This window comes from Lissotriton vulgaris, chromosome 9 (assembly GCF_964263255.1).
Source record: "Lissotriton vulgaris chromosome 9, aLisVul1.2, whole genome shotgun sequence".
Lineage (NCBI taxonomy): Eukaryota > Metazoa > Chordata > Amphibia > Caudata > Salamandridae > Lissotriton > Lissotriton vulgaris.
This window is the reverse complement of record NC_141697.1, coordinates 945321773-945340279: the sequence shown is the minus strand read 5'-3', so window position 1 is coordinate 945340279 and position 18507 is coordinate 945321773. Positions and strand designations below refer to the sequence as shown.

The 18507-nt window shown below is 52.4% G+C and overlaps 1 protein-coding gene across 1 annotated transcript in view; it reads right to left on the bottom strand.

Moving 5' to 3' along the window:
• MST1R (macrophage stimulating 1 receptor) overlaps positions 1 to 795 on the bottom strand; it is a 397230-nt gene extending 396435 nt beyond the window's left edge. Inside the window, exon 1 of the mRNA XM_086938800.1 lies at positions 604 to 795. The gene's annotated coding sequence lies outside the window, so the exon portion shown is untranslated. The remainder of the gene's footprint in view (positions 1 to 603) is intronic.
• Positions 796 to 18507: the final 17712 nt, after the last annotated feature.

Genomic DNA, 18507 nt, shown 5'->3' with positions numbered 1-18507 from the left:
TCATAGCAAAGCCCTGCACTGATCAAAACGACAACCACACGCACGGTCCTCGGGTAAATGAAATGATCGCACGGTAGGTGTGCGCGCTTTCAGTTTATTCGTCTTTTGGTTGTTGGGAGTCCCTTGTTCAGTTTATTCTCAGCACTTTTTTTATTCAAGTGCACAGAATTCAAATTATGAAATCATAGTGAACACAAGTTTTTTTGAAAACCGAACTCGCAAACAGATTCAACTAGTGCAATGTTTTTCTTAATTTAAATATCTCGCCATCCCTCACGTTTAAAAAAAATGGGTGTGCTTGTATCCACAACTTTCGGTGACAGCAACTCAAAATGATTTACTCACATGTCAACCAACTCTCCTTAGTTTTTTTAGCCATTTTTAAACTGATCAACTGATGTTTTCCCTCGCCCCTTTAAAAACCGTATTAATTTATTAAATAGATTCCTTAGTTCCTGGCTGCCGCAAAACTTCCCTCCTCATGCGAGTCTGAATATCGACAGACCTTAACATTCCTATAAATGTTTCTACAACGCATTAAATAAACTGGCCACATTGCTCCGCGGGGTCCCTCTCTCCGCCCCTCGGACTCTGACCTCTCACCTTGGTCTCCGGCTCCACGCGCACGGGGCTCTGCTTCCTGAACCCAAGCCCCACGTCCAGGGCAGGCGGAGCGGCTCTGACTGGCCGAGCTGTGCTTGAAGAGCAGCTGAGAGGGAGCGGCCTGGGCTTCCACCCTCCTCCTCCTCGCCCAGAGCTTGCACAACCTCCTGAGCCTTCCTCCCCCGGGCGGCCGCTCCCAGCCCCAACACAAACAACCGGAGCAGGTTTGAGATGCTTTCGTTGAAACACGTGGCCCGCAGCGCTCCCCGAGGGCCCGTGTGCCGCCACCTCAGAGGCGGAAGTTTCCGGACATTCCGCCGCGAGCCTCCGGACATTCCGCCGCGAGCCTTTCCTTCCCGGGGACTTGGTTTGTTGAAGCATCTGCAGTGAGCGCGTGGCACGGCACGAGCGTCCACTCTGTAGTGAGATTTCTTTTCAGTACATGAGATTCCTCTGATACGGGTGAGGGCAGTGAGAATGCCTTCTCAGGACAGGTGTTTGCGTTTAAATGTGGTTTCCCTCATAAAGGAAAGGTACTTTAGTGTGACTCTGCACATGGGAATACTCGTTCCGGTCTGGAACAAATATTCCCATGGTCGGTGTATGTGTTCTGTAGTTAAGGTGAACTAATCATATTTTGACTAAACCAGCGATAGTCAAGTGATATTACTCTCTTATTAAGTGTCATTTGCAGATATGTGAAGGAGTGTGAAATCACGTCTTGGATTTTTAAGTAAAAGCAATTTACTCTCTGGAACTGAAAGTCAGTGACAGGGCACTGCATCCCTTTAAAAGGGAAACGGCTACACGCTGGGCGCACTATGTGGGAGATGGCTTTGAACTGGCAGTTTAGGCTGGACTGTTCTTATTTGAGAAGGCTCAAAATTGATTTGCATGTTTACTACTCTCAAGGGTCCCACGGCGGTAACTGTTGGCATCTGGCACAGAACGCTTCAGGTACTCGGCTGCAGGGGCAGGATAACTCTGGCCACTCCTCTGTGGGACTCGCAGAAATTGTGTACCCTAGGGACACAACCTGGGTATGATAAGTGGGATCTTATCGGTCGGCGATCTCTGGTCACAGGGCGAAATCATCCCTTTTGTTGGCTTGCAACAGTACTACCAGCTAACCCCAACTTAGACCTTTCAGTATGACATCAGCGGCGGCTGTTAGCAGCAGTGGGGCGGGGAGATGGGGTTAAATAGGATTTTTTTTAAATCGCACACCTCCGGGCAAGCCTGCTGGCCTGCCGCAGCCTCTCCTATGCCATCTTCTTGGCTTCTTGAGGGAGACAGGAAGCACCAGGGCTCACAGGGTCCCTGCACCAATCACAATTGCAGAGGCCGCCGCACCCGCCCGCAGGGTGGGGGAGGCTCAAGGGCCGGCGCCATAACCCACGCGGTGCCCACAGGGGGATGGGAACTGGTTCTGGGCGCCCCGAAGCGGCCAGGACCAGCGGAAACGGGGTGCGCATCAGCCACCCCGACAGGAAGTGACCTGGTGACCTGGGCGCCCACGGGGGGCGACCAATGGTCAACCTTGCTACCTTTGAACCCCCCAATCAAAGGGGGTTTCACCTGAGCCCCTTAGGGGGCTCAAGAGGATTTAAACACCGCCGTTCCCCAGCAGAAGCACAACGTCTTCGAAGGAGCTGGGAGAGCGGCGCGACAACGACATCGTTTGAAGAGGACCAACTACGGCAGGAGGCGGCGAAGGACGGCCAAAACAGAAGGACGACCCCGCAGAGCAGCGCGCCGTTCAAATTCTCCATCCAGCTCCCCGTGAACCCGAGGCCGGTGATCCGAAGCGACGGAGAAGGACGACGAGCTCGGCGGCCTTGCCAGGCTCCAACGTGGTAAGCCATTGTCCCGTTCGGAGCGCGCATTGAGCCGCTTCAGCAGACGAACGTCACCCACGTGCAGTGAAGTTCAAAGGCGGGACCGGAATTCCTTCCGACCCAGCGGCGCAGACCAGCCCGCAGAAACCAGGCCTAAGGCTTAGGGACAACATGACGGAGGATCAGCCAGGAGACATGGCGGAAGTGCTGAAGAAAATCCGCGAGATATCGGCAATACACGGCGACGAATGGCTCCAACCCCATTTGGCCAAAGGGAAAGAGAATAGGCCGGACGGCCAGGTGGAGGAGGAAGCAGGCCCGTCAGCACCCAAGAAACCGAAGACCACGCCGAGAAAGAAAACCTCCAAGAGGAACCCCCCAAAGAAAGTGCGCCAGAAGCTCCCGCCGCCGAGGTTAGACGACTGCAAGCAGGGCGAGACGACCAGCAGAGCAGTTAATGGTGAGCATATTAGTACCATTGTGAAAGAATGCCTGAAATCGCTCGCGCCGACGTTCCTGAACGGCCCGGGGCAGGGGGCGGCGGGGCCTAGGGAACAACGCACTGACGAGACAGGGGGTTTAACGTGGCATATGATTGACCCAGGGTGGGCCCGGCAGTCAAGGGTGCAGGAACAGGTGGGCTTGTCCCCGCAAGGTGATCAGGTTTCCCCATTACCCGGGTGGGGGTACAATACTGGGTCCGGGAGCCCGGGGTCGGGGGGGGCTAGGCACTGACCTGTACGCCAGACCATCCCCCGGTCCCGCTTCCTTGACGACGAAAGCCACGGGGCTCGCGTGCCTTATTCCTCTCGCAGTAAAAGAGAGGATATGGCGCAAGGAGTTCATAGATATATTCTCGCTCCTGGAAATACAGCTTGAGGGCCTCGACCTGACCACATGCGACAGGAGAGAGGATGAAAAAAGGGAGAGGCGCGGGGCTAGAAAGGAGCGGAACTTCGAGAATTGGCTAGACGCTTTCCGAGTCATGGCGTGTATCATAGTAGAGAGGTTCCCCCATTGCGCAGCTGACCTATGGTTGTATGAGGCTAACATACACTCGGCGCAGAGGCAATTCCCCGGGGACGCATGGTTGGAATACGATAAGGGTTTCAGATTAAAGATGCAGAGGCACCCAGAGATGGAGTGGAATTAGGAAGACGTTTCAGGTTTTATTCATAAAATGCTCGCGGCCAAAGACGTGAGGGCCTGGACGGGCAAATACGATCAGTCCTTTCGGGGTTCGTCCCATAAGGGGAAGAACAAAGGTTACCAGAAACAGTCCGCTGGGAGGTCCAACTCCCCCCCCCGCGACCAAGGCAATATGCTGGAGATACGATGCGGGGGACTGTTCATGGGGCTCCTCGTGCAAATTTCAACATGCATGCTCAAGCTGCGGGGGGAGACACGCCGCAGTGGCGTGCAAAGGCTCCAAGCGCGAATCGAAGAGCGAAAAGAAAGAGAAACACAAGAAGCACTAGCCCGAAGGCTAGTGGGGGCGGGACACTAGTGGACATTCAACATTGCCAGCTGGCTAGGTCCCCCATTAACACACAACAGCTGCGCAGTTTAGCAAACAGGTATCCAAACAAAGCAGACGCCAGGACGCTGGTTGAGGGTTTTGAAGAAGGTTTCACTATCCCGTTCCAAGGCCCGCTGCCATTAGCGGGAGCGAATAACTTGCAGTCAGCGAGGCAACATCCCCGGGTGGTGAGCGCGAAGATAGAAAAGGAGAAGAGCCTGGGCAGAATCGAGGGCCCCCTCCCCAAGGAACTGTATGAAGGAATAGTCATCTCCCCACTGGGAGTGGTTCCCAAAAAGGAAAAGGGCCAATTTAGGCTAATACACCATTTATCATACCCCGAGGGGGGATCCGTAAACGACGGCATCAACCCGGAAGCATGCTCAGTGGGTTACGCGTCAGTGGATGACGCGATCGCGCTAGTCAAAGCGTCAGGGAAGGGAGCCCTCATGGCCAAGGCGGACATCGAATCTGCCTTTCGTTATTGCCGGTGCATCCGACCAGCTTCCACCTGCTGGGTTTTCAATGGGAAGGGGACATGTACGTCGACAAGGCCATGCCCATGGGATGTGCCATATCGTGTGCCTATTTCGAACAATTCGCTACCTTCCTGGAATGGGCCCTCCACGACAGGCACCAGGGGGGCGGAAAGCTGCACTACCTGGATGATTTCCTGTTCACAGGACCGGCGGGATCCATGACGTGCGCCAGTACGTTGGCAGCGTTCGAGGACCTGACCGAAACACTCGGTGTCCCCCTAGCAAAAGAGAAGACGACAGGCCCAACGACAAGACTGACGTTCTTGGGCATCGAACTTGACTCCACGGCGGGGACCGCCAGGCTCCCCCCGGAGAAAGTGCAGGAATTCAGGGAAGAAATAGCCAAACTACGGGGCCGGCGCAAAGCCACCCTCAGGGATATCCAAGGGGTGATAGGCAGGTTGAACTTTGCGGCGAGGGTCATCCCGCCCGCCAGGGTCTTTTCCAGGCGCCTTACCGCGCTAACGGCTGGCGTTACCCTCAAACACCACCACATCCGGCTGAGCACGGGTGTAAGGCAGGATCTCCAGGTATGGGACGACTTCCTGCAGGATTTCAACGGTGTGCTGATCTGGAAAAGGGGTTGGGTGACAGCGGATCAACTATCCCTCTACACAGACGCAGCCGGGAGCCTGGGCTTTGGGGCGGTCCTCGGGAACAGATGGTGTGCCAGCCAGTGGCCAGACAGGTGGCATGCGCAGGGGCTCACCAAAAAACATCACGTTCCTCGAGCTATTCCCAATAATAGTGGCTCTGACCGTGTGGAAAGAGGAGATAAGGAACCTGAAACTCACCTTATGGTCGGATAACAAGGGGGTAGTGCAGGCCATTAACAGAGGCGCAGCAAGATGCCCGGACATGTTGAGGCTAATGCGAGAGTTGGTTAAATTGCAGCTGGAGGGGAACCTGGAGCTGAAGGCTCGACACGTGCCAGGGACAGAGAACACGGTCGCAGATGCGCTATCCCGGTCCCAGATGACGCGGTTCAAGCAACTTCTACCCGGTGCAGACGAGGAGATGACCCCCTTTCCACCATACCTGTGGGACCTGGGGGGGTTGACTTGTCCAGATTAATAGGGCACTCGCTCACCTCTGAGGCACACAGGAGATACAAGAAATACGCGGCCACAGTAATGAGAATCGGGGGCATAGAGTCGCTGGAGGACAAGGCAAAGGTGCGCACAGCGGTGGAGAAATTCGTTCAATGGGCATTCGACGCCAAGAAAACAAGGTCGTGGGCACAGGCGCACCTGGCCGCCATTGCCTACTTTGCCAGGCTCCACACGGGCGAGGACCCCACGGCATCTGTCTACGTGAAAGCAGCCTTGAAAGGCTGGCGGAAGATTGAGGGGACCAAAAAGGACGGCAGGCGCCCCATTGATTATGACAAGCTGGGTCAGTTGCTTAGCGCCCTAACCAGCATCATTACAGACAGATATGAGCGGCTACTCTTCGGGGCCGCGTTCACCACGGCTTTCTTTGGGGCATTCCGGGTAAGTGAGATAGTGGCGCCCAACAGGTCGGGCCCGGCGCAGCGTTGCTTGCAGGCGAGGGACATCAAGCCGATGGTAAAAGCTGTGGAGCTCACGCTTAGGCAATCCAAAACTGATAAGGCCCGAAAAGGGATGACGATACGCCTGCATTGTATCCCAGATGTGGGGCGCTGCGCAGTATGCTGGCTGTTTCAATACATGGCAGCTCGCCCGGCGGGGGAGGGCCCCCTCTTCATACATCAGGATGGAAGGAACTTGAGCAGGTTCCAGTTCACAGCCGTAATGCGCCAGGGCCTCAGTAAGGCGGGGCTCCAGGCAACATCATTTGCCCCGCACTCCTTCAGGATCGGGGCGGCGACCTCGGCATCGCAGTATGGCATGCCTGAGGACAGGATCCAGGCCGTGGGCAGATGGCGCTCCAGGGCCTACAGGTCATACATACGCCCGCATCTCATATAAAAAAAATAAAATAAAAATAAAGGGGGAGAGGGGTAGTGGGGGGGGGGGGGGGAGCAGCCGCCTTGGGATGCCGCACGGCAGGGTTTCTTGCCCTCCCTCGTCCACACCCGGTGCGCAGAAAGCCACCTTAACGGAGCATTTTCTCTCGACAGGGAGACGCCCACAGCTAGTCTGGGTCGTGGGACATTCATTCGTATCCAGAATGGAGTCCTGGTGGCGGCGAGTGGGCCACAAGGAAAGCATACCCAAGGCGACATACATCCGCTGGATCGGACGGCCCGGCATGAGATGGGAGCAGTTACTACCGACCCTGGACGGCCTTATGGCAGACTCAGCGTGGCTGCCAGACGTGCTGATCATACATCTCGGAGGGAACGACCTAACACGGTTGGGCCGCAAGGCGGTGGGCCAAGCCATCCAGAAGGACCTCACCAAAGCGGCGGCATGGCTGGGGAACACGGCCGTGGTCTGGTCGGAGATGATCAGCAGGAGGCACTGGAGGGGTGCCGACTCCAACAAAGCGGTGGATAACGCAAGGCGCAAGTTAAACATCGCCATGCACAAGTTTTGCTCAACCAATGGCCTGGAATCGATCCGGCACGGCCTCATCCACCCAGGCCGCCCAGAGCTCTACGGACAAGATGGGGTGCATCTGTCCGATAAAGGAATGGAGGTGTTCTGGAGCAACTTGTGGGGCGCAATGACGCTCGCTGGTTGTCTTTAAAAAATTAAAAAAAAAAAGGGGGGGAAGGTAGGTAGCCACGAACCAAGGGGCAAGGGGGGAGCCGCAGAAAGACGTGAGCCTCCCTGCGGCGTGGCGGAAATCCTACAATCGTTGGCTAACCAAACACACCGGTGGGCGGTGTGTAGGAGGAGGGCCACTCACTTTTCAATGCCGCACGGCAGGGTGACGTGGCCGCACAAAGGAGGGGAGGAACAGATGGAGACGGCACTCGCGGCCCAGACCCGGCCGGACGGCAGGGCGCAAATGGTAGCGAGCTGGGGACCTAACTCCAGGCAGAGAAGCTCCCCTCCATGACACCCAAAAGGGGTGTGGCCAACCAACTACTGGAACACCAATAAACTGACTAAGAACTGGTTGTACACAAGTGCCATTTACGAACTGATGGGTGCACTAGAGACAGACACCTGTACCGGAGGAAGGTGTCATAAACTGTAATGTGATGTGTGTAGGAGAGTAGGGTCTGCAATCCCATGATCACCCAGATTTTTCGCTTTTGTTTCACTGGTTTACGACTTTCTCTGGCTGTGGGCCTGCTAATCAGACCCACAGCCTGGCTGTTCTCTTTCTAAAATTACGACATATACCCTAGGTGCATTTACCAATTGGTACTGGGCCACCTTATCAGACCCTGTAACTCAGGGCATAGGTGTACCCAGGGCCGCCAGGGGCTGCAGCATGTATTATGCCACCCCTGGCTGGCCTCCTAAATTTGACACAACTGGCTGCGTGACAGCTGGGGCGAAGTCGTGTACACACACTTTGCTTTAGGTATAGTAGTCCTATATCTAACCATACAATGGACACTCGAGTTCCTATCAGTCACTCCTATGGCAGGCCTTAACAATCCTGAAGGCAGAGTGCGTGGGCTCGTGTGAGCTAGGTTCAGGCCCGAGCCGAGCCCGGTTGCAGCTTGCGGAATCAAGACCCAATGGCTGTTCCATGATAACGCGTACCACATCGGTAACTTCGGTGTCGCGTTATCAAGACATGTCGAGTAAGGTGTCATACGAATCGGGATGCTGCCCTCTCACCAACTCTGGCGACGAGGTTAGCATTCCGCCCTTCTAGAGGGACACGACATGTACGTAACTGTGAACCCCGGTTAAAGTTAACTAAAGCCTCAGCTCCACAAAATGGATGCTGCCACCACAGACACGAGTCTGACCTCCTGCTGCTGGGAGTCCTTCCAGCGAGGAGAGCTTGGACAAAGGGTTTCCTGTCGAGGGCGGTGTTCGCACCGTCCCAGACAGGGTTTGTGTATTCTGGGTAGGTAGGGCTTTTGCGAGAAGGTGACTGCGGAGTGGCACCCCGGTGCTCACTACGCATCTGCCGGTTAGAACCAGTTCCAGGGGCGACAGCCCTGGCCTGGGGAAAGTCCGGCAGGGGAGAGGGGTGTAACTACCCCCCTTCCTGGTCCCACCCTTAGGGCAGGACCTAGTCATGTACCCACCCCTTTCTTTAGAATAAAGGCCGGAGCGGGGACCCTTCCAAATTAGATCATCTTTGAATCAAGAACTACTTTCTACGAAAGGACACTCAAGACTCTTCTCAAGATTTCTCCCTTGTGACTAAGGAGTAGTCACCCTGCATCAGCGGGCACCACCTAAGAACTCTGCGGTTTGCTGTAAGTCCTTCCTCAAGGAATCCGACGGCCCAGCTCGACGAGAACCGGCTTCCCTGGCACCTCTGACCTCTACCCACGTCATCAGCTCAGCTGTGATCTGTGGGTGCGACGAGACCTCGAGGGACCGGCCATCATCAAAACCTGCACGCTTTCTTAACCAGCACGACCATCGAGGTAACTCTCTGGTGAGTGCTCTGGGGTCCGAGAAGCCCCGACCCTGAGCCGCTCCAGCATCAAAGTGCAGTCTCCCAGCATCTCCACGATCTGCGTGGGGCCCTTCTGCTCGCTGCTCAGCACGTTGTATGGTCACTAGCCGCTGGCTTGTGCCCTTCTGTGACGACATCCGGAAATCAACACTGCTGGTCTGGTTGCTCCAGACCGGCCCTTGCTTCCATCTTTTCGAGAAGCACCCCGGACCCTCCTGGTCCACTCAAGACGCCATCTTAGGCCCACCACGTGGCCCTGAGATTTGCCAAGGCTTGTTGCCCCATCCTGGGCCCAGCGACGCCGACAGCATCATCCTTCGTGGGACAGCTCGCACCTCCACCGTGGTCGCCGACAACGCCTCCTGGTCCGTGAGACTGCCGAGCCTAGCGTCGCCCACTCACCTGGTCGAGGTGACGGCCAACCGGTGCCTTCCTGGTACCCTCTGACTACTGGCTAGTAGTACGAACTTGGTCCCCTCTGCTTTCAGGTATCATCAATCTCCGATCCATGCTTGGATCTCTACGAACTATTCATCACTGGTCGCCGGCCAGCAACTCCTTTCCTTCCGGCTCCTGGCTCGTCAGCGAAGACCCAGACGCCTGTAAGACTTGTGCAGCCGCAGCCCTCGTGGCTAGGTAACTCAGCATTTCGGTGCCTGCATAGCCTCTTTACTCTAGGGTCCCGAGTCCCTCGCTTCCGACTTGCCTTATCGGGTCCGCCCGAGACCTTAACCTTTCCGTGTCCTCGGACACTTGTTTTAATTGTGCACTTGAAGTATTTGCTAAAGAGATTTGGTTTGTGCTTAGTACCCTGTCCTCATAAAGAGTACAGGGCTGTTGTGATTCTTAATAAATATACTGTTTATTTTCATAACACTTGTGTGGTGTCCTTTCACTGGGTGTTCAAGGGGTACATGTGTGGTAAACAGCTGGCTTAACGCGCCCTCTCGAGTCTTTAGCCTTAGACTGCTCGTATCCACGCTACTAGGATAGCTGGTCTATAGGTTGACTTACAACCAAACACCATAAGGGTTGTTGGAACGATACATAGCGGTCGCTGGAATAGCGAACGTTGCATATCGGGCCAACTTCTCACATTGGTGGCAGCGGTGGGATTTGAGCTTGCTGTTGTTTTACCACACGTATCCTAAGAATATCTTGTTGAAAGATCACACAAGTACTGTTAGTACATATAACTAAAGCTTAGAATACTCTGAGTTCTACTGAACCAGCTGTTGTAGCTCCTCAAGGCTTAGCACACCTTGGCTGCAACTCTTAGCAAGGGAACAGTAGGTAAACACGTAGTGTAGGTAGGTGCATCACTTACACCACACTAGAAACAGTATGTCGGACAAAGGAGGAAACTCTGAGTCTCCCCTTGTGTCAGTTGACCCTCCACAGGTCATCCCTTCAAGATATACTGCGCTTAACTTCCATGAGTTACGACAAGTATGTACCTCTAGGAAGATTAAGCAAGGGGCTAACCCCACCACCTCCTTTCTGATTGGTCTCCTAGAGACTTATGATGCCAGAAAGGCTGAGAAGCTTCTTAGCCATTCTAATCCAGAAGGAGACATGCCTCCCCTCGAGGGAACCAGAGACGATCCTGACCTCATCCACCTCGCAACTGAGAACGAAGATGCGGAGGACGATGAGGATGAGGATCCCTCTGGGGATGAGGCAGATAAGGGACAGGTAGAAGTCGTCAGACTAAGCAGGTCCAACTTAAGCAAACATGATAGCGGTACTGGGGGACCCCTGGGGCTACTATCAGGTCAGCTTAACATTGGGAATGGACGAGCCCGATCTCTGTCAAGAGACTCTGGCAGATCCCTTCAAACCAATGGCTCTCGCAACTCTTCTCAGAGAGGGATGACGTCCCCTCAGCGGAGAGTGTACGAAGCTAAGGAAAGGGCAGCTAATCTGAGGATCGAAAGGGAAGAACTTGCCCTGGCCAAAGAAAGGCTTGCCTTTGCGAGAGAGCAACAGTTAAGTGGAGTAGTCCCCACTGGTGGCAGCAATGTACCTAGCAATAGGGAAAAGAGTTTCGATACGAAACACCTTGGTAAGATAGTGCCCCCCTTTAAACAAGGGGACGACATCCACAAATGGATAACTGCTTTGGAGAGGGCCTGCACTGTGCAAGGTGTTCCCCAGAGTCAGTGGGCAGCTATCTTGTGGCTCTCCTTTGAAGGAAAAGGAAGAGACAAGCTCCTCACCACAAGGGTGGAGGACGCTAACGATTACCAAGTCTTGAAAAGTACACTCGTTGAAGGGTTCGGCCTAACCACTGAGCAGTACAGGGTGCTGTTCAGGGATACCCAGAAAACGCAGTCTCAAGATTGGTCTGATTTTGTCGATTGTGCCACTAAGGCTTTTGAGGGCTGGTTGCTGGGCAGTAAGGTTACTGATTACAAAGGATTGTATAATTTGATGATGAGAGAACAAATTTTAAACAATTGTCAGAACCAGTTGTTGCATCAGCATCTTGTCGACTCGGATCTGACCTCTCCCCAAGAATTGGGAAAGAAGGCAGACAGATGGGTTCGTACGAGAGTTAAACAGAACCAGGGCCAGAATCAAGGTGGTCAGAAGAAAGCAGACCAGAAGGGTAAAGATTCTAAGGGGGAACAAAATGACCAGAAGTCTTCGACAGGTCCCCAACAACCCAAAGAGGGTGGGGGTCAGGCTCCCCAAAAGAAGAAAGAAGGCCAATCCAAAAGATGGTGCCAGTACTGTAAAAGTAAATCTCACTGGTTTAGTGAGTGCACCAAGAAAGGAGGAGGGCAGACTCCTGCCACTGCAGCCCCTAAGGCACCTGTGCCCCCTAGTACAGTCAGCAGTGGTAGTGCGCCTCCCAAGGGTTTAGTAGGGTTAACCCTGGGTTCTGAGGGGCGTGACAACTTAGTTGGCACACTCACTCAGGCTGTCCTTGTCAGTACAGGGGACGTGGACGTGTCCCCTGACGTAAGCCCCAATACTTTGGGCAAATACCGACAGACGCCTTTCATAAATGGAAAGATGGCTCAGGCCTATAGGGACACTTGTGCCAGCGTCACCATGGTGACGCCTAACTTTGTGGACCCTGGACAGATCATGCCAGGTACAGAATTCCTGGTGACCAATGCAAGCAATGTCACTACCAATCACAGTATGGCAATTGTAGCTTTCTCCTGGGGAGGGGTAACTGGCCAAAAGAAGGTTGTAGTTAGTCCAGACCTCCCAGTGGATTGTTTGTTGGGCAATGATTTGGAGTCATCACAATGGTCAGAAGTGGAGCACCGGACTCACATGGAAATGTTAGGTTTGCCAGCACATGTGTTCGCTGTGACCAGGTCACAGGTCAGGAAATGCCCCACTGAACAGGTGCTGGATCCTGGGACAACGGACCAGACACCTCCCAAGAAAAAGAGCAGTAGGGTTAAGGCTGCGCCTTCCCCCTTGTCCCAGGTCGAGGATCAAGTCTCAGAGGAGGCTGACCTACAGGAATTGAGGGAAACTGAGCCTAGGGAGTTCGAACTTGATCAAGTTGAATTCTTGGGTTCAGGGGGACCCTCAAGGGAAGACCTGGGGAAGGACCAGTTAGACTGCCCTTCTCTTGAACCCCTCAGACAGCAGGCTGCTGCTGAGGCTGCTGGGAACGCCACAGGTACCCACAAGGTATACTGGGAAGATGGACTCCTGTACACTGAGTCAAGAGACCCCAAGCCTGGCATGACCAGGAGGCTGGTTGTACCCTTGTCTCAGCGTGGTTTCCTACTTACCTTGGCCCACGAGATTACCTTAGCAGGTCACTTAGGCCAGACGAAAACGTGGGACAGGCTCGTCTCGCACTTTCACTGGCCTCATATGAACGAAGATACCAAGGAGTTTTGCCGCTCCTGTGTCACTTGCCAAGCCAGTGGTAAGTCAGGTGGCACGACAAAGGCCCCCCTTATACCAATGCCTGTGGTGGGGGTGCCCTTTGAACGGGTGGGGATCGACATCGTCGGTCCCATGGAACCACCTACAGCATCAGGGCACAAGTTTATACTGGTGGTAGTGGATCATGCCACCAGGTATCCTGAAGCTATTCCCCTTAGGACCACTACAGCACCTGTTGTGGCAAGAGCCCTAGTTGGAGTATTCTCCAGAGTGGGCTTCCCTAAGGAGGTCGTCTCCGACAGAGGTGCAAACTTTATGTCGAGCTATTTAACTGCTATGTGGAAGGAATGTGGTGTCAACTACAAGTTCACTACACCCTATCACCCACAAGGCAATGGGCTTGTGGAGAGATTCAACAGGACCCTAAAAGGGATGATTCATGGACTACCAGAAAAGCTTCGGCGTAGATGGGACGTCCTGATCCCCTGCCTCTTGTTCGCCTACAGAGAAGTCCCACAGAAGGGGGTTGGCTACAGCCCTTTTGAACTTTTGTACGGACATCCTGTAAGGGGACCCCTGTGTTTGGTGAAGGAAGGATGGGAGAGACCTCTCAAAAAGCCTGCAGCCAACATAGTGGACTATGTGCTTGGCCTCCGCTCGCGGATGGCTGAATACATGGAGAAGGCATCTGAAAACCTTAAGGCCAGTCAAGAACTCCAAAAAGCTTGGCATGACCAAAAGGCTGTCTTGACTGTTTACCAGCCCGGACAGAAGGTGTGGGTGTTGGAGCCAGTGGCCCCAGCAGCACTCAAGGACAAATGGTCCGGGCCCCACACCCTCCTGGAGAAAAAGGGAGAGGTCACCTACCTGGTCGATCTGGGAACTCCCCGGAGCCCCCACAGGGTGCTTCATGTCAACAGGCTAAAAGCATATGTCGACAGGAAGGACATGAGTTTGCTCATGGCCCTAGATGAGGGACAGGAAGAGGAGAGTGACCCTCTCCCCGACCTGCTCACTCAGAATCCTGACGATGGATCGGTAGATGGTGTTGTCTTTTGTGGCAGCCTCTCCGAACATCAACAGAGCGACTGTAAACAGGTTCTTCAGTCGTTCAGGCTGGGAGAGCGGCGCGACAACGACATCGTTTGAAGCCCACCCACCCACACCTGAGGAACAGCAGAGTCGCAGTGCTGGACAGTGGGGAAGGCGTTTGGCGAAATCCTACAATCGTTGGCTAACCAAACACACCGGTGGGCGGTGTGTAGGAGGAGGGCCACTCACTTTTCAATGCCGCACGGCAGGGTGACGTGGCCGCACAAAGGAGGGGAGGAACAGATGGAGACGGCACTCGCGGCCCAGACCCGGCCGGACGGCAGGGCGCAAATGGTAGCGAGCTGGGGACCTAACTCCAGGCAGAGAAGCTCCCCTCCATGACACCCAAAAGGGGTGTGGCCAACCAACTACTGGAACACCAATAAACTGACTAAGAACTGGTTGTACACAAGTGCCATTTACGAACTGATGGGTGCACTAGAGACAGACACCTGTACCGGAGGAAGGTGTCATAAACTGTAATGTGATGTGCATGATTTATGGCTAGAGTTCGCAAATGAAGATTGTACAACCAGTATGTTATTAATATGGTTATTAATAATCATTATTGATATTAATACATCTGCGGCCAACAATGACCGCCACTAAGATTTGAGATTGTTGGCTGACATTATTTCCTAGTAGTGACGGAGAATGTATGCAGAATGCCGACCGGCAAGTAGGTATGTATTGGTGACCCACTGAGTAGGCACATGCGAGGGTTATGTCCCTGTTTCTCCTTTGCTACTTACTCATTGGGGTGATTTAGAGTTAAGCGCCGAGATGCCCCCAGGTGATTCGAGCGCTATAGAAAAAGCTTAACAATGCTGCAATGCAGTGTTGTGATTGGTTTAAACGCTGTAACACTGCGCTCAGCCAGGGACTGGAGGGGTGGGCGCAATCTTCACGCAGGCTGTAATGCAGTATGCATAGAGAACACAGTATGTGTGCATGACTGTTTTGGGAGGCCAGAGAGGGCCAACCAAACAGTCATTGCGCTCTTAGGATTGGGCAAACCACTCCTCCACCTGCTCAGAGAGCACAACGCTGCACAAAGACGGCACAACGGGGAAAACTAAAATAATAACCTCAAGTTGTCTTTTTACTTTTTCTTTATCTACACTGCAAAAAGCAGTGGGGCGATGCTCCACCACCTTAGTGGAGGAGTTGCCACTGTAGGACATGTACTTCAGGCGGCACTGCCTAGGGGACTGGAACTCCATGAGTCTTTGCCCCTGGAGGACATGTTGCTTGATGACCACATCCCGCAGGGCGATTTCCCTCATATATCAAAAGCTGATCTACGTTTCGCCAGACACTCTCCAACACTTGCGGGGAACAATGGAAGTGAGACCTGGAGGGTGTATAGGGTGATGAGTGGCCTGAAACCCTAGCGTCTCCAAGGGAGGGGGCTATTAAGTCTGGGTTCTACTTAGTAGAATTATACATTCTCCACAGGTCTTACTTTGCATGTATCACCAAGGCGAAAATGGGTAGGGCGACTGACTCGGTTTGCTCTAGACGGTGCAGCCAGGTGGGTATTTTCTTCTACTTCATTTGGAGCTGCCCAGTGATACAACTCTTTTGGGAACTGTTGATTGCCTGCATGAACGATGTAAGAAGTTTCCTCTGTATATACGATACCAAAGTAAGGTATACTGTGGACAGAGACCTGTGGATCCCCAGAGGTATAGCAGAGGCTAAAGTAGATAATACTATACTCTCTTTTGTGGCACTGTGGTTGCGCAGTCAGGCTTATCAGGAAGATAGTGTTAAACATTTATTGTACATATTCAGGCAAGAAATGATGTCACACACTCAAGGACTGAATCCAGACCAAATGTGTGTATAAAAAGTTATTTTGTTGTTTTATTTCTAGAACCAAGATTTACTTAGTAGCAGGTAAGTGATACTTTTCATACAGTGTTACAGTTCAACATACAGTGTACTCTGGTTTGGTAGGAACATTTAAATTACTTTTTCAGTTGAGAAAAACATCGATAACCTGTTCAAAAGCACTCAAAATTACAGTTGGATTACTTTTAGATTCGTTTTCTAGTTTCACCTAAAACACACTACTAAACCCAGTCAAACAACACAGTACATTTGTAAGCAGGTCAATTCTAAAAAGGCACTAAGTTACTTTTTGGTGCAGTAGGAAAACAGTTCAACACAGATTTTTCAGAGAAAACCCAACAATAAGTCTTATGGGGGGAAAACAAAGTGTTAGAGTTTTAGGCAAGTAAACGGTTTTGGAGTGGGAATTTTGGGGGGTAGAACCAAGGTTCAGGCTGGCACTCAAGTTGCACCACCAGGGGTACTAGGGCGGCTGGGTGCAGAGTGCAGGGTGCCAATGTTAGCAAATGGGGCTAGGGGGCACCTTAGTTGGGGGCTGCTCACGGGCAGGCTACTCTCTTTTGGGATCCAAGCTCCTAGGGTTAAGGTCAGGGCAAAGCGAGTCCCAGGTTAGCACCAAGTCAACACCACCAGGGGCAGTCGTGTGCAGGGTGCTTATGAGGTGTCAGGAGCCCAATGTAATCCTTTAAAGATTGTCGATTTGAGCTGCAGGCTCATTCCAGGAAGTCTTCCGGAAGGAAGCAACAGCAGGGCAGGTAAGTTGGAGGGCTCACGGACGTAGGTACACCTCAGGTCCTCTTCTCCAGGGCGGCTGGATGCAGAGGTGCCTTTTGAAGTCGGGTTTCACGTTACCATGTCACTCACGGTTGGGAGAGGTCTCCGTACAGAGGCTGCAGGCGACGTCGAGGAGTCCTAGAGGGGTCAACTTGTGGAAACTGCAGAAATTATCGCTAGCATAAGCTGAAGCCATTTTTAGGTCTTGCCTGTCAATGCGCTTGCGCATTGAGCTTGCGAGAGATATTGGGGCTTAACCAGAGCTTAACCATCGGGCGATTTGATGCTGTGCCCGTGAAAAGTAAGCTCAATGCGCAAGCGCATTGACCTGAAAAGCGCGTGCACACAAAGCCAGCAGCCTCCCTCCCACAGGCATCCCCCAGCGTGCGCTGTGCCTCAGGCATTTCTCCTCCCCTAATTTATTCACTGCCCACGGCTTGCACTTTGACGGCCGCCAGGCCGTGTCTCGCCTCATGCTTACCACACCCCCCCTTCTCTCTAGTACGCTAACACTCATTCCACAGTCTCTCTCCCATTGGCTCTTCACTTAGTGCACGCTCTTATCAGCTAACTCACACGCCTCGCGCTGATCACACCCCCTTTCTCTCCAGCACGCTATCACGCATCCCACAGCCTCTCTCCCATTGGCTCTTCACTTTCTACATGCTGCATTCAGCTGACCACTCTTCACAGCCTCTCCCGGTCCTGCGTGCGCCTCTCGCTCAAACCACCCCTCCCTCCCACAGACTCTCCTTTCATTGGCTCTTTACTTTGTTGCCCACTGCCCAGTTACCCATGCACACTGAATGGGTGTTGTTGCGCACATAAGTTAAAATGTACATAAAAGGCATTTAAAAATGCCATGGAGACTAGGGTGTACGTTTTTTAATTACATATATTCTTAGGAACAAAAGTATCTGTTTACATACCTTTTTATTGCTATGCTTATCTATTTTTTTTCAGTACACAACTGTCACAGGAGGGATGGCTACCTTTAGTTAAACATACTAGTCTACAAATAAGACGAAACACACAGCCTCACTCCCATTCAGCATGCCGAGTCATTCCCCCCCTCCCTCTCCAGCGTGCGACAGCTCAATGGTATTACTTTAGATTCAGACTACAGGCTTGCACGTAAAAGGTATTTCATTTTTCGACATTATTCAAATAACGTTTGCTTTACATATTTTAAGTTTTGCAACCAGACTTACACGTTAAATGTTAGAAATTTGTTTTCGTTCATAAAAAAAGGTTGTTTAACGAAAAGACCAAACACACAGCCTCTCTTCCATCCAGCTGACTAATCCCTTCCCCCCCCCCCACTCCGTCTCTACCGCGCGCCCCGCTCTACAATTTCATTAACATAAACACACAGGCCACAGACTTTAGGACTTTGGGAAACAATACTACAACAGGATACTGGAGTGCTTTAAGCACCGTGGTAAAGATTGTAATCTGTTGTCAAGCAGCATCTGTGAAATGCTTTTCGTTATGATAAATATGTTTAATTTTAAAACATAAAGGGCACATCTTATCTCCCATTCAGCTGGCTACTCAGACCACCCCCTCTCTCTCCAGCGTGCGCATTGCTCTCCATTTTTTTGAAACACTCATCCCCCCGAGTTGCATGTCAAATGTTTTAAATTTCTCTTCGTTACTGAAAATACGTGTTTTTGAAAAACATTATATGGGAAAAAATAAAAAAGTTTACACTTGGCGTACACACAAAATTGACATAAAGGCAATACTTCCACCACTTTACATCTACAGCAAACAATCAGCCCAAAAGACATCCTCACTAGTGCATCTTCAACACAAGCTTGTTTTTTTTAAATTTGACATTCTTACCCTGAACTGCACCTTAAATGTTATTACTTAGGTTTCATAACTAATA